The 17,462-nt window shown below is 27.8% G+C and overlaps 1 protein-coding gene across 2 annotated transcripts in view; it reads left to right on the top strand.

Moving 5' to 3' along the window:
• Positions 1 to 17,462, top strand: part of LOC130664202 (brain tumor protein-like) — a 134,544-nt gene that overhangs the window by 43,732 nt on the left and 73,350 nt on the right. For both annotated transcript variants that reach the window (XM_057464031.1, XM_057464032.1), the window contains exon 2: positions 13,557 to 13,639. The gene's annotated coding sequence lies outside the window, so the exon portion shown is untranslated. The remainder of the gene's footprint in view (positions 1 to 13,556; positions 13,640 to 17,462) is intronic.

The raw sequence follows: 17,462 nt of genomic DNA on the forward strand, positions 1-17,462 counted from the left end.
GTAAAATTAATAATCAACTTTTATATATATATAAATATATGTCCTTTTGAAATTTATTTTAAAACGATTGCCAAGGCCATAAATTTAATAAAAATAAATAAAAATTATTGGGAGTTAATTAATTATCATCAATCATCGCGAAAGAAATAAATATTTACATATAAGCTAATTGTAGAGTTCGAAAGTGCCAAAGCAATAAGTAAACGTTAATTGATAGCGTGGTTATATGTAAATCATTAACAGAAAAAAAAAATTGAACATAAAAAACAATCGATGAACTTTCCGAGGGAATTGTTTTTTATCGTGATTATTGTTAATATTATTGTTATTGTTATTATTATAATATTTTCGCTCCATTGCGTCTATTTGTTCGCATATCTACATCATGATTTACGCATCGATGATCGCGCAATTTTTTTATTCACTTTTTTTTATATTATATAGATATGTTAATCGATAATTCACGTTCATTCCACTCAATTATAAATAATAGGAATGTAAATTATTTTCATAATTTTGCATAATTTATTTAACGCGACTATTGAAATTATTCATCAGATATTTATTTATTAATAAAAGTTTTATTGGAATTTAAGATTAATTTATAAGATATACATTTTTTCATTGTTGGGAAATAATTGATCATTTACATAAAATAAATTATTGTGAAGAATGCTCGACAAATTTTTTCCGGTGTATTTATAAATTTATAAATAAATGGGGTACAAAGTTCATAATAGCAGCGATAGGCAATTGACGGAATTCAATTTTTAATTAAAAATTACTGTCTACTAAAAGAAATCTGTGTAAAAAAAAATCGTTCCGAAAAAGTTGATAACAGTGAACTTTCAAATTTGAGACAATTCCGAACTTTGAGTTGATCATTTTTGGGACTTTGAAAAAATTTAAGGATAACAAATTTTTCAAATTCCAGACCTTATTTTTGAGAAGTTATAAAAAGTCAAAAAACTTTCATAATTGATTTCAAAATCTGTTTTTCATTGTTCTTCAAACCAGCAAAATTTTCAAGTTGAAAAATTCCTAAAAAGTAGTCAGTTGAAAAATTTTTTACTCTTGAACATCTTCAAAGTTCCAAAAATGATCAACTCAAAATTCAAATTTGGAAGTTCACGGTTACGAAATTTTTGGGACAATTCTCAGTACAAATTTTTCCTACACGTGAATTTATCTTCCTTATTTCAAAATTTTTTATTTGAATACAAAAATTTCAATTTCCGAGAAAAAAAGTTCAATTTTGCTGTTGATTATTACTATCGATTATGGTAACTACAAAGTTTTTATATCAATATATTTTATTTTAGTAACATACAGTAAAGTTATTATATGAATTATCAATTATAAAATTCAAATAAATGTTGCATTAACGTATTAAATTAAAGTTGATGCTAAAAAATTGCTTATCTCTTTTATTTACACGCAGAGAATTTTTGAGCAAAAATTACCCATTAAGTTTGGTGCTGTAAGGACATCTATCCAGTAACTAAATTTATACTGTTGTAAGTAGAAATCGCACTTGATTTACATGCTATCGACTAGTATATTTTACAATGTGCATGGCAAAAATTTTGATATTTTCCATACGTGCTCACAGTATTATATTTTTTGGGTAATTTTTACTATAAATTTCTCTGCGTGTAGTTGAACAAAATTTATTAAGATGTTATCTATTACTAAATAATTTTCACGCAATCTACACTTCAGAAGAAAAACACTTGAATTTTTTACCGTTTCTATTTTATTTACTCAGCTATATAGTCATTTTTGCATAGTATTTTTTCCGTCAGAAATTTTTTAAATTTCAAAACACATTATGACAAAAAATGATTATAATTTTATGACAAAAATGGATTGAAATTAAACTTAAATCAACTTTGTCTTTTATTAAAAAAAAAAAAATGTCATAATTATTTATTAAACACCCAGTGGTAGACACTATTCTATAAATCATATTTTGTATTTACTATCAAGTTTACATTCGCTTGCAATAATATATTGTTTTAACCTTTGATTTTTACTTTCCATTATAAATTTTGAATGAAATTTAAAATTCATAATTTATCTGTTTCATTGGCATATGTTAATTTAAAACAACTGTAATAATTTTTTTACAATACAATTGAGTCATAATTTTAAGATACAAAAGTTATAGGTTTTTACTTTTTACACTTTGTCATAAAAGTATTACATAAAAGTTTTAAAAGTGTGCATCGAATAAAAATAATCTATATGAAGAAAAAAATTCCGTACTATCAAATAAATTTGAAAAAAAGATATGAATTAAATTATTGTCTAAATGATTAATCGATTCGAAAGATTTTTAACAATTAATATTTCAGTGCCGATAATTTATATTGTCTCAATTCTGAGCATGTCTTGAAAAACTACACACCCATCATGACATGTTTTATAGATTGATAGATCACTCAATCCCGTCACGAATTCATGATAAGGGATTACATTAAGTTCTATTCATTTATACTGACTATATATGGATTTATATATAAATTTAATATGAATGTAGTAGAGTGTAACTACTAGCTATGTACATATATGACATCGGTAAATGCTCATACTCGTACTGAGAGAGTTCGGTTCTATAAACAGAGTCGAGTTTGACACGCCCTCTTTTTCAAACCGTCATTGGTAATTTTTCAAATGGATCCAATTGATCGTAATACCAGTTCGTCGAGCTGAAAAGTAAATCGCAACTCAAATCACGTTTTATCATTATCATTTATTATACTTTGAATCAATTAATGAGAGTGAATATATCCAACATTTACCAATAGGGTTGTTTTTTATACTTTTTTTTGTAACTTAGCTTTCAAATTTACGGGGGTGAGTTAACCGACCTTGAAAAAAAAATAATACGAGTATAAAGCTTTGAATTCAATTAGAAGTTTTTTAGAAATAATTCATTGGAATGTCTGGAAAAAAAGTTTATTTTTTTGATAGCCAAAATAATTTGAGAAAAATATCCAGCGAAATTTTAATTTCCAATTAATTAAGTTTCAAAAAGTTTTGAAATTAAAATGCCGCGAGAACACTGGGATCCCTTGATAAGAAGTATAAGCACATGGGTTTGATTTTTTACTTTTTAATTGATCATTTTTTTTTTTAATTAAATGAATTTATTACTCAATAAATTATTCTCAGCTAATTTTTATTAATTGAGTTCAATATTACGACGTTTATGAACCCTGAAGTAATTTTTCTTAACGAGTGATAAAAGAATTTTGAGTTAATTTTTATTTTAATTGATCAAATATTTTTTAATTAATTTCTACAAATAAGGGAGGGAGGGGAAAAACGGGGTACTTGAGGAAATACCAATTTTTCGAGAACTCAAATACACTGAATAGTTTTTTTTTAATGATATTCAAAGTAAATAGAAAAAATTTTCAGTTACCGTTGAAAAAAAAAATTTTTCATTTTTGCGGGCAAAATGGGGTACCCCCTAAAAAAGATGAAAAAAAAATTTCTGGATTTTCAATGAATTTGATTGAGTTGAACTTTTTTGCAAATAATTTACATAAAGAAAAATCGGTCTATCGGTTAACCCTGCGGGCCAGCCCCAAAACTTCCCTCTGTTTTCGAGCTCGCTGAACTCGAAAACATTGTGAATACATTTTCGAGTTCTTCGAGCTCGAAAATACTTTGGTATGCCATTGTTTTCTAAAAAACCCTTTTTTTGGCATTTCTTTCTCCCACGATATCACGCGAACGAATTAACCGATTTTGATGGTTGAGGTGGCATTCGACGCGGCTTATAAATCTTTAGAGCCCAGTCGATTTTGGAATCAATCCATCGAGCACATTAAAAGTTATCAAAAAAAAACATTTTTGAAAAAATTTTATTTTTGAAATATCTCTGAACGCACCCTACCGATTAAGTTCAAATTTTCACGGCTTCAAGATATTAACAAGCCGCGTCGAATGACACCTCAAAGATCAAAATCGGTTCATCCGTTCAAGAGTTATGAATATTTACATACATACATACGTACGTACGTACACACATCCATACACTCGGACATCATCGTGAAATTAGTCAGGATAGCTTCCTAGAACCTCAAAACGTCAAAATCTGATAGAAATTCGGTTTTTGCAAATCGGACCGAAACCAATAACTTCCCGAATTTTAAAAAATTTTCAATTTTCTTAACGGGAAGTTAAAAATTATGTTTTACAGGATTATTGGATACAAAAGAAGAAAAACAAATTTTTAATAGTTTTTATTACACGGAAAAAAGAGCAGCTGAAAAATTACAGTTTCTACGGTAAAAAAAGCTTCTGGGGCAAAAATCTTTAAACATTAAAGCTTAAACTGTAATTTTGGAAATTTGTTATAGTAATAAAATTAATATAATTTCAAGCAGCAAATTTTACAGTTTAAATCGACAAAATCGAGTTTGAAACTGTAATATTTGTTATTTCTGTAAAACTTACTGATAAAAAATGTAATTGTTACAGTTTCAGACTCGGAGCGCTTTGCTACTATACGAAACTGTAATTTTTCAACTGCTCTTTTTTCCGTGCATAAAACAAAAGTCAATAATATTTTTCAACTGACAATTGATTTTTGGAAAAACTTAACAACAAAAATTCAAAATAAAGCTCAATTATATTTACAGAAGTGATTTTGAAATGTATAAAAACCATTTAAAATATAAAATTTTTTTTTTACAACATTTTGGGGGTACCCCTTTGCCCCCCCCCCCCCCTGCTCCTATATGAATAAAATTAAACACCCAATTAGTACTCGCGAAAGAAATATTTTTCAATTAATTCCTTGCAGAGTAATGATAAAAAACTAATTTATATTACTTGTGAAATCAATTGATATGATAATGAGCCTTTTTCCTGAGAGTAGTACAGCGAACGTGTCACGAGAGGCAGCACTCGTAGTAGGGACAAACATAAAATATTTTCATTTAAGACAGTGTTATTTACGCTATATTATTTTATTATCTAAAAATAATATTTAAACACAAAAAAATTTTTTTAATAACCACTATGCCAACAAAACATTGTAGTTTTGCGAGGTGTACGTCGGATAACCGTTATCCAGAGGAAAATGTGTTTTTTATACCATTTGTAAAACCTCATATTGACGAGGTTAGATGCAATAAATGGATACATGCGTCAAGGAGAGTGGATTTAACACTGAACTTGGAATCATCAATTACATGTTTTCAAAATTATTTTTGAAATTAATTTAATGAATAAAAAATTCGAAATTATTTTTGAAATTAATTTAATGAATAAAAAATGAATAGCAAATTTTTTTCACAGTTATATTGGATATAAATTAGAATGACATATAACCTCTCCCGGGAAAAAATGATTTTGCCTAATTATATATAATTATATATAAGACCTTATATATAATTAGATCTGAAAATTGGCCAGGTCTAATTATATATAATTTATATATAATTATATATAGGTTATATATGATTATATATAATACGTTATATATAATTAGATCTGAAAATTGGCCAGGTCTAATTATATATAAGTTTTATATACTCATATATAATTAGATATGATTATGTATAATACATATATATCATATTTTATATATAATTAGATCCGAAAATTAGGCGGGTTTAAACATATATATGATTATGTGTAATTTATATACAATTACGTATGTCCATGTACGATTAATATTGAAGTATTCAGAGGGAAGTTTTTTTTTTAATTATACGTTTGCAATTATTCATAACAAATTATATTTCCCTCAAAATATAAATACAGAGTATAATTAACGACTGTGCTACTACATTTATTTATTTTTGTTATATAACATTTTATTATGTATTTATAGATAGATAATATAATCATGTCATTAGACTATTAGTACTTACAAACGAAAATTACTAGAGTCATTTTTACTAATATATTAAAGAATATATATTCGTTATTTTTAAAAGTATATTTGGTGAAACTTCTTAACGTTAATTTTATGAGATCTCACTTATTATAATAAGTATTATAATAAGTATAATAATATAATAATTATTACTTCTCAATAATATACACCTAAAACTATAATGCATTTAACGAGTATTGGTTATTAAATATCAATAAAGACCATAGAGCATCTAATATATTAAATAAGAAAAACTAAATATTAACTTATATATATATATATATATATATATATATATATATATATATATATATATATATATATATAAATAATTAATTTATATTTGATTATATATATAGATCTAAAGATCTAAAATATAATAAAAATTACTATATATGGGTCTATATAGGTCAGGTCTAATCAGATCTAATCATATATAGACCCATGTATAACTATATATGGGTATATACTATTATATATACTATTATATATATTCCATATACAATCATATATAATTAGGCAAAATCATTTTGTCCCGGGATATAATTAGATCTAATTATATATAAGACTATATATACTTATATATAGGTCTATATATAACCATATATATTCTAGATATAATCATATATAATTAGGCAAAATCATTTTTTTCCCGGTATAATTAGGTCTAATTATATATAAGACTATATATACTTATATATAGGTCTATATATAACCATCTATATTCTATATATAATCATATATCATCAGGCAAAATCATTTTTTTCCCGGTATAATTAGGTCTAATTATATATAAGACTATATATACTTATATATAGGTCTATATATAACCATCTATATTCTATATATAATCATATATCATCAGGCAAAATCATTTTTTTCCCGGTATAATTAGGTCTAATTATATATAAGGCTATATATACTTATATATAGGTCTATATATAACCATATATAATTATATATAATACCATATATAATTATATATATTCCATATATAATCATATATAATTATATATAATTAGGCAAAATCATTTTTTCCCGGGCTATCTGTTACTTAGTCGTATTCATTTATTATATTATTTATTTATTACCATTTATATTTCATTCATGTTTCACTCTGAAATAAATCTTAAATTTATAATTATTTTCAATTTCTCTTGTTACAGTTTGAATTTACCGCTAGTTTTTTACTAGAGTTTGTATACTAACCTGTCAATTAATTCATTTTTTTTCCGGTAACTTTTAAGTTACGGCACGCAAGCCAACGTTTTAATGTGACAACATTATTGTCTTTTACGGTTGCAAATTTTAATTTTGCTCCAGGAACGTCGTCTTCGGTCAAAAACATGTTTTTTATAAGTCCACTTAACTATGTGTTTAAATGGAGCTCTGACAGTGTTTGTCCCTACCGAACTACTAGCGCTGCTAGTGAGTAATTTTTCGTACTTCAGGAAAAAGGCTCATTGATGAAATAACAAATAAATTAACCCAATAAAGATGTTGATAATAATCATAAATATGAATAATATACAGTTGATAAAGTGATAAAATCGAAGAGCCATAGATTAATATCGTAAGTCTGAGATATTAGTTATAGTCTCACATCATCAGACATATATATATGAATTCGCATATAAATTTATCGAGAATTGCCTCCGGTGATATTGACAAGCAGGAAATGATGAATGACGCAACGCAATAGTAAATATAAGCAGCTCACTTTCTCTGTACGTACTGTTATATTATATCTTATTTATACTCCTGTGGTATATACTAGTAGGTACGTACATGTAATAATAGAATGGTTATCTATTAATTTATTCTCCCATAGGCCATAATGAACGTGTATCATCAGAGCACACGATTATATATTAGCATCAAACACCAAAGAGTACGCTCGCAGTAGACTATTAGAATCAGGTCTACTACATTTCCACATCATATATATACTCAAATGCTAATTTACATATATCCATATATATTACACGTATACATATTCATCATAAATATAGTTATCGGTTTAAAATAAAATCGCGGTATTTTTATTCAGTAATTTACAGTTTACTTGTATTGCTGCGCGGTTTTGACACAACGTTCTCTATCATGGGATTTATCGTTTTGTCAGATAAATGCTGGATACGTTTTTTTAATGCCACTTAATTATACACAATTACTGAAATTACAATAATTTGATTATACTGCGAAAAATTGGGATTAAAAAAATCCGATCTGATTATGGAGTTTAAATGTTGAAATAAATTTATATTAATTAGTAATTTTTTTTTTTTTTTTTTAATAAAATCACAAATAAATGATTTATATAAATATTTATTATTTTTACTACTCATATTTCACTCCGGGGAGTTTTTTTATGAATAATATATAAACTTGATTCCCAGAGGATTAAATAAATAAAAAATCACCCGCCCGCATTTGATTCACAGTAATTCCGAAATTTTTTTACAGAAGTTCATATTTTCTGCGGTAAAAATAAAAAAAAAACAATAAAAAAACATGAGAATTCTAAATTTTACATAAAAAATATCATAGTTTTTAAATCCTAAAAAAATATGGAATTTTTGCGACGAAACGTTAAAACTCGAGAGTATTAATATTCGATGTTTAATTTTTTAGTATAATATTACCAAAACTCTGCATTGTTCTGGCAAAATGTTGGATTTCAAAGGTAAAGCTTTTTGTCAAAATAGAGCAGAATTACGTTGTTCTATAGTTTTATCGTAATAAAATACCGTGGATCGACTACTGCGTTTTATTTGAACGTTTTCAATTATTTTGTTATTAAATGAATGTATTCTTGAAAAATTTCGGATGCTTCGATCTGAAAACTAAAATTTTAAAGATACTGTTGAAAACTTCCCTCGAAATTTAAAGCAATTTACTTGAAGTTATTAACAAGTTCATTGAGAAAAAAAATAACTTCCGTAAAAACAATATTTTCCTGAGTTGCAGATCGATAAAAATTGTTGCATTATTACCCTTAAATGCATAGTAATGTAGATCTACATCAGTTAATTTTTCGTTTCAACTTTTCATAGATAAAACACTTTTTACTATACATAATTTTTTTCATCAAATAGAAATAAATAATCATGTATTCAAGAGTTAAATTAATGTCTGATCTAAGGAATAATTTTCTTAACAGACGAAAATTGAAATTTATTTATACGATTCAGAAAGAAAATAAGACCAGTAATTTTCAAGCCAAACTTAATTTCTTCAATTAATAAAATCATTTTCAATGAAATCTTGAAATTTTTAAACTAAAAATATATTTAACTGGAAATTTTCAATAGCGTAATTTCCTGGAGGAAGAACGAACAGTATTTCGAAAAGTTATTTCCTGTATGTGTTCAAATCAGCCATAAATACACTCAGAAAATTGAATAATAGGAGGAACTATCTAGTGATGGTAAAATTTTTAGTCAATAATTTTTTCAATCTGATAGTAGTGAATACCATCTAGATGATTGCATAAATCATCTAGATTGTAACAATTATCATACGTATGATAATTGCAATCATTTAAATAGTATTCACTACTATCAGATTGAAAAAATTATTAACTAAAAATTTTACCATCACTAGATAGTAACTCCTACTATTTAATTTTCTGAGTGTACAAAATATAACTATGGTTATAAATTAACTTATTAATATACACGGAGAGAAATTTCAAGTAAATATTCTTATGCAGCATAGTAATAATTACATTACTCTATAGTTTGTATAAGCAGTCACATAAAAGCAGCGTAACACAAACTATAGAGTAATGTAATTATTACTATGCTGCCATAGGCATTTTTACTTGACATTTTTCTCCGTGTACTTTATTTCTACATAACTTGAAATTTCCAAGTGATAAATGTCATGAAAATTGAAATCACAAATTTTTTCGTTATTTCAGTTCCATTTTTTTTTTTTTTCTTTTAAGTCAATTACTTTTAATATATATCAATTGTAACGGTTATCGTCCTTGAAAAATCATAATTTCGATGGAAAATTTTTTTTTTTCAAATATAATTAATTTTCTCATACTTTAAATTTTATAGCAAGCCTTTAATAAACTTACTTTTATCAAAAGCTAATCCAAGTTTTAAAAAAAAAATTAGTACTGTATTTTAAAATTTCCAAATATATTTTCAAATACTCACATTGTATTTTCATTAAAGATTATGCTTAATTTTTTTTTACTCATACGAAAAATCGACAATGGTGTGAAATTAACGAATTTTTAAAAATTTTTCCATAACAATTATCCTTGAAAACCAAAAAAAAAAATTTTTTAACACCGTACAAATTGATCGTTTTGTCAGAACAAGACAGATTGAGCGATTACACTCGTTCCAGATTCTCGATCCATAGACTGTATAGTAAAGAAAGGCAAGAAATGAGCGCATTGTAGAGCAGAAGCCTTTCGCTACACAAAATCGTGTAGTAAAGTATTATTTCAGGTCATGGAGCTGGGTAATATTTATGACATCACCCGTACTGACTGAACGAGAATTAAAACGAAAGTACCGAGATTACTCTTACTCTCACTCTTACTCTCGACTCTTACTCTTACTCTCATTCTCACTCTCACTAAACTCTTTATGTTGTGCTTAGCTGTATATTACGCGGATACAGTGTAGCTCAGTCGGTTGGTTGTATCGGAATAAGTTGTATGTTGGTTATTGAGTAAGAGAGAAAAACCCAAGTAGAAATAGCGAGGAATTGAGAGAAAGGGAAAAACGAGTTTCATCGTGCCGACATACAGCGAGCTATATTATTACTATTACTATTACTATTATTATCATTATTATTGTGAGTGGAAGTGAGCTTGTAACCACGAGTGTACATGAAGGTACTAGAACACTGGGGAACATGTAGGATAATTTAATTTACACAAATGCATGCTTTTAACTTTAAACATGTAATTTAAATAAAATGCTGTCTATTGATATCAATTTAAATTTAATTATTATTTTTATTTTAATTAGAATTCATTTTATACTGATTCTCGCTTCAGGCGAAAAGTTTTACCGAGTTTTTAAAACAAGTTGTTAGCGCGTAATGAGGAAAGAAAATAAAGTGACTGAAAAAAAGTTATTCGCGCGAATTATTCTACGACTGCGTTAGATTGTAAATTTTATTGATGATACAGTAGGATATAGTCACGGTTTTCGAGTTTAAATAAAAGTGTATCGTAATAGTGAGAGTTTAGTTTTAAGATGCGTTAACTGCTCGCTGGTGTAGTAAACTCGGTTTAAATGCCCTATAATGGGCTCAAAGTACTCTCTGGATATTCAAACGAGCCGTAGAAAGTCGACTAGTACTCTGCTGATCGAGCGTTAAATCGCTAAAGAAGCTCGACTCATTCTACCCTTACTTAAATTCTTTATTTCTTTATTTTATATACATATGTATATACATCATCCCGACGTTAATTACGTTTGAAATTCTTTTTCTTTTGTGGAATATCATTGTTACCAGATCTTCTATGAAAACATTAAATTTTTTAGCCAACCGATAAAAAGTTTATTGCAATAACATTTTTATGAAATTTAATAACAAAAAATGTTGGACAGAAAATAAAAAAAATTAAAATAGACTAATTTCGAATAACATACTACCCTGAGCCCTTAATAAAAATCCTCGCTCTGTAAAAATATTTTTTATCAGTGATGCATATTTTTTTTTGTTTTTTTCCACCAACGGAAGTAAACATTAATTAATTGTAAAAAGTATATGATGTTTCCACGCTTTCATCGCCGCAAATCCCTCGTACTTTTTTTTGGTATAAAATTTTTTTCAACATATTTTTTAACATTTTTTTTTATATATATATAAATATATATTTTAGTAGGATAGATTTGTTTGTCTATATGTATCAGCACAGACACATGCATCAACCGACGATCTACCCATTCATCCATCTATCCGAAAAAATAACTCATCTAGCGTTTCAGTATTGAAGGTAACGAGCGCGGAAAATAGTCAACGTCAATCCAACCGTAGTTTAGTATTGCATTTGGTTATATTCATATAGTGGAGAGACTGGTATTTCATGACCCATTTTATTATCCGGAGTTAGGAAACGACCAGCACGGAGGACTACTGACTACTGACTATGGACTACGACAACTCTACTGTACCGAATATTACGGATATGATCTCGAAGAGTTGCTGCTCTAGGGAATGTCATAGCTAAACCATACCATCAACCCTCGTTTAGCCATCATCAGCAATATCTGGGCGCATGATGTACATATAGATATATATGGACAGAAAACGAGATGGTATAGAGGACCCATTAGATGCTTTTTGTCGCTTGAATAAATTTTATCATCATTATGTCGCATTATTCATGGGTCAAAGTACCCCTTAACTTTATTTAATATCAGTATATGTAGACATATATGTATGTGGATGTATAGATATATATTTTTTTATAGTACTTCATTATACATATAGCAGATAATTGATGACAGATTGGATTATCAGCTTAATTATTTAAAACATTGACTGGGAAAAAATTTTTATGTACGTAGAATTCTTTCATTATCAAGATCTATTTAGATCGACGCTAAAAATGAACAGTTACCAAACTGCAGAAATTTTAAAATATAGATTTCGGTTACCTGACCGTTGATCCAAAGACAATTGATCCCCGACAATTAATCCCCGACAATTGATCCTTGCGACGATTATTTCTCAGATGATTGATCCACGCGACAATATATATATCGACAATTTATATGCCGACATCTAGCTCACAAGACAAATTTTTTTATATGACATATATATAGTACGTGTAACTTTAAAAATATACTCACACACAAATTGTGTATGGATAAATTGTGATTACCATTAATTGTCGCGTAGATCAGTTATCGACATATCAATTATCGGCGGATCAATTGTCTTTGGATCATCGGTCGTGTCACCATAGATTTCGGGGGCTTGTAAAAAAAATGAAAAAAATTTTTATATCCACGGAAGTCGAAGATTAATTTTTCAATTGAAGAAAGTATGAGTAATTTTAAAAAATATCAGTGTTGGAAATTATTTATCAGGGCTAATTTGGATTCAACTTACCCTTGGTATTAAAATGATTCAAATGTTGTTTTTTATTATTTTTATTAAATAACGAATGGTAAAATAAAAAAACCATAAATAAAAAATTTACCGCCAGTAAAATACAGTTTAAAAAGATAAATCACATAAATTTATTGTTATAATTTAATTTTAATGATTATATATATAAATGGTTAAACGAAAAAAATTAAATTATATTTTAAAAACTTTACTGTTATTATAATTATTATTATATTTTTATGTCGTGCACATTCCCATTGTACATCGTTCGTTTTTATCGGCTTTAAAAGTATATAATAACAACATTGTTGCAGGGAATATTCGTATGCACGACCGTATATAAACTACTTCAATACTCACATGTACATAAATATATATATATATATACTTTGGTGTGTTGTGCATTGTGAAAGCTTAAAAAAAAGTAAATATATATCACTGGGCTACACATCATCGGACATACAATTTTTATTTTTTTTATATTTCGTTGTTATTTTTATATTTATTTTTCATATTTTTCACCACTTGTAATAAATATTTTTTACTGTTTGTCCCGCAGGTATGTACATAGAATCCAGAGTATGTACGTGGCAATTTGGCGGGAAAGGTCGGGAATAAATTTTCCACGGATCCCCGAGAGTGGTGAGTAGTACAAGTGCTAGAGATCTCTGTGTATGCTGCGTTATATTCTCAGACCATATGTGGATACATGTATTTATATATTTATATTCATACACCCATACATACATATATCTATATCCATGTATGTATGTTAAATTCTGGCGTCAGTCTACTCGCATATTATGAAGCTACTTGTATGTTTATATAAATGTACGTACATGTATGTTATATATATATTTTTTAAAACTAAACGTCTCGCTGGGGATCGCTGCCTAAAGAAATTTAATTTCTTCAACATGCGCATTTGAGGTGATGGATAGAGTCCATGTGTTTTTTTAAACATAACTCTTAACGCAAGAGTCGGCGGATTAAATTTTTTTATTAACATTTAAAATAAATACCCGACGCAGTATAAATAATGTGCTCAGTATACTAATGCACGAAATATTATTCAAAATTAATTGAACGTATTCTCTTAAAATGAATCAGTGAAAAGTACTCCAATCAGTGAATATTCACTGCAAAAATAGTTTAAAGTTTATCGAATACGAGACCTTTCGAGTGCGAACTGACCGTCGCCTTGGACCACTTGGCCACAGAAGGGCCTACAAGTCTCAAATTTATCACTAATTCAATCTATGATATACTTGGGACTGATTTGCAGTGAATATTCACTGATTGGAGTACTTTTCACTGATTCATTTTAAGAGAGTACTCATACACACGTTTTTTAATGTGTATACACTCAGAAAATTAAGTAATTGTGTTTATTATCCTAAATTTTTAATTCCAATCATCTAGAATGATTCGAAAGTTTTTAAATGCAAAGATAGTTAGTGTTATAATTTTTTTTAAACGAGATAATAATATCAGGATGGTAATGGTTATTATCAGGATGGTAAAAATTACCATCAGAATGATAACAGTACTATCAGAGATTGTAATTAATATTATTACGATCTAGATGATTTATACAATCATTAGCGTGAGCCAAAAAAACCAACCTATCGAATTTACGTCTTAAAAAGGACCTATATATAGAGAAAAAAATTCTCCCATTGGGCAAAATTTTTAGCTCAATTTTAAAAGGTGTCGGTAGCCATTTGAAATTTCCCATTTAAATAATATGCAAAAAAATTTTTTTTTATTAAAAATATTATAACTTTTGAACCGTGTGCGATAAAAATTCGGCTTTAGAATATTCTTGTATGGCATTAAATTTCTTTAAAAAAAAGTCCTGGGAGTCGAATTTGTAAACTTGATATTTCGTATACTAACAGGCCATCAAAGTCTAGAGTAAACAGAATCATACAAATTTAAGGCTTTATTATTAAAAATATCAATACTACGAGAAAAATCGTTCTACATGTAGTGCAATGAAATCACCAACAATATCCACGTTGTAACAAATAATATTTTGTTATCGATCACAATAAAAGAAAAGTATTTGGAAAATCCAAATAAAGCCGTAATTTGTATGATTCTGTTTACTCTAGACTTTGATAGCCTGTTAGTATATAAAATATCAAGTTCATAAATTCGACTCTCAAGACTTTCTTTTAAGAAATTTAATGCCCTACATGAATATTCTAGAGCCGAATTTTTCTCTCACATGGTTCAAAAGTTATAATATTTTAAATCAAACAAAATTTTTTTGCATGTTATTTAAATGGGAAATTTGAAATGGCTACCGACATCTTTTAAAATTAAGCTAAAAATTTTGTCCAATGGGAAAAATTTTTTTTTGATATATGGGTCTTTTTTAAGACGTAAATTCGATAGGTTGTTTTTTTTGGCTCACCCTGACAATCTAGATAATATTCACTACTATCGGATTGATAGTAAAAATTTTACCATCACTAAATGATAATTCCTATCATTTGATTCTCTGAGTGTAGTTTACTTTTTAAGTTACTATTCAATAATAAATAAAATTACCGAAATTTGAATTTATATTGAATTCATAAAATATTGTACAGGGGGAAAATAAAAAAGTTAAAAATAACCCTGCGTAAGCTAGAATTTAAATGAAAACGTATTTCAGTTTATATAGGAATATTGAATGGGGACCATACACGTGATCTGAGAGTAATAAAAATAATAATCGGAGCTTGAGATCTTGAATCGGCGACCGAGATCTGTATACAGGGGATCACACGCATGCGTAATGATCCTTGACGATAGGCGAGTCAAATTAAATCGCGTAATCATATATATGTGTATATATATACTGTGATAGTGATTCACGCAATCACACACTTGTAGAGAATCGACCTTGCGTCCGTTTTCACCGGGAATACGTCGATGACTCTATTCGGACACGGTTACTAACGATCATACCATAAAATATATATAAACTCGCACACACTCTTATACTATTATTATTATAATATATTATAACTCTCTCCAAGCACGAGAGTTTGGTGATCGCTGTTTAACACGAGCTGTCCAATTCCAATGACTATTTTATTACTGTGACGACTATGACCTTGCCACGAGCGTTTTGTTTCCCTATAATTTCGTGTCATATATCACTAATACTTTATTATGTTTTATTAAATATTTTATTTATCAAATACTGGGTATATTTATCATTTTTTCGTTTCATTTATTCAATTCGTTCTATTTTATTATTATTTTTTCTTGAAAATTCAAAATTTTATCTATTTTTTATCGTAATTTAAATAAATAAGTACAGTCGTAATTTAAGTTAATACCGCGGAGAAAGTACCGAGTAAATTTACAAGCTATTTCGAGCGCTTCAGAGGAGATATTTTATTATATATTACAATTGTACTTAACTTATATTTTTAAATTCGAATAATAATTTATATTGATAACGGTGTTTTTAATTTTTTTTTCTTAATAAATCATTATGATAAAGTCTACATTTTTAATAACTGTAGATTTATGAAAATTTGAGGTCAAAGTCCCTTTTATTTACTGCGTGTCAATTATTTACACTTTATTTTATTACTTATTACACGAACTTTCTCTAGTACGCTGAAAATTTTTCAAAAGCTTTTTACTGCACACTATAATAATTCGCGGAGTGAATGCGGATTAAATTCGGAGTGAATGCGGAGTGAATGAGTTTTTAATTATTCACTCCCCTCGGAGTGAAATTCACTCCGGGGCGGAGTTTTGAAAATATTAGTAATAAAAAATTGCTCCACTCAGTAAAATCGAAGTAAAAACTCACGTATCACATTATTGATCAGCTAATACGCACACACATATTTAGACACACACGCGCACCCATACATTTGCACACACGCACACATTTGCACACTCACACACATTTGCACACACCCAAGCACACACATGCACGCAAACACACACTCGCACACACACACACACACACACACATTGTTTAGCAGTTCAATATAAATTAATATATATTTATTTAAGCATTAAAACTCCGGACCGGAGTGAATTAGGAGTGAAATAAAATCCGCGTCACTCCGCTAAAAAAAAATTCCCAATTCACTCCGCATGCGGAGTAATTTTTTTTAAAACTCCGAGTGGCGGAAAAATTCCTCTGTTAACATTGCTGAAATACCTTTATTGACATGAGTATTTTTACTATGTCAGTGTAGGAAGTTTTTCCATGTTGACAAGGAAAAAATTCCTCTGTTAACATAATAAATATTCTTATGTTGACATAGTAAAAATATCCATGTTGGCATGGGTAATATACCAAATAATTTGGTCATCTTTATCATTTAGGCCTTAAAGCGATAAAATAGGGATGTGTGAAGGTTTTAAGATTAACGAAAATAGAATTTCAAAGTTTCCGAAAAAGTTTTGTGTAATTCAATTAAAATTTTTTTGTAGCACCTAT

The sequence above is a fragment of the Microplitis mediator genome, chromosome 2 (assembly GCF_029852145.1).
Source record: "Microplitis mediator isolate UGA2020A chromosome 2, iyMicMedi2.1, whole genome shotgun sequence".
Taxonomy (NCBI): Eukaryota; Metazoa; Arthropoda; class Insecta; order Hymenoptera; family Braconidae; genus Microplitis; species Microplitis mediator.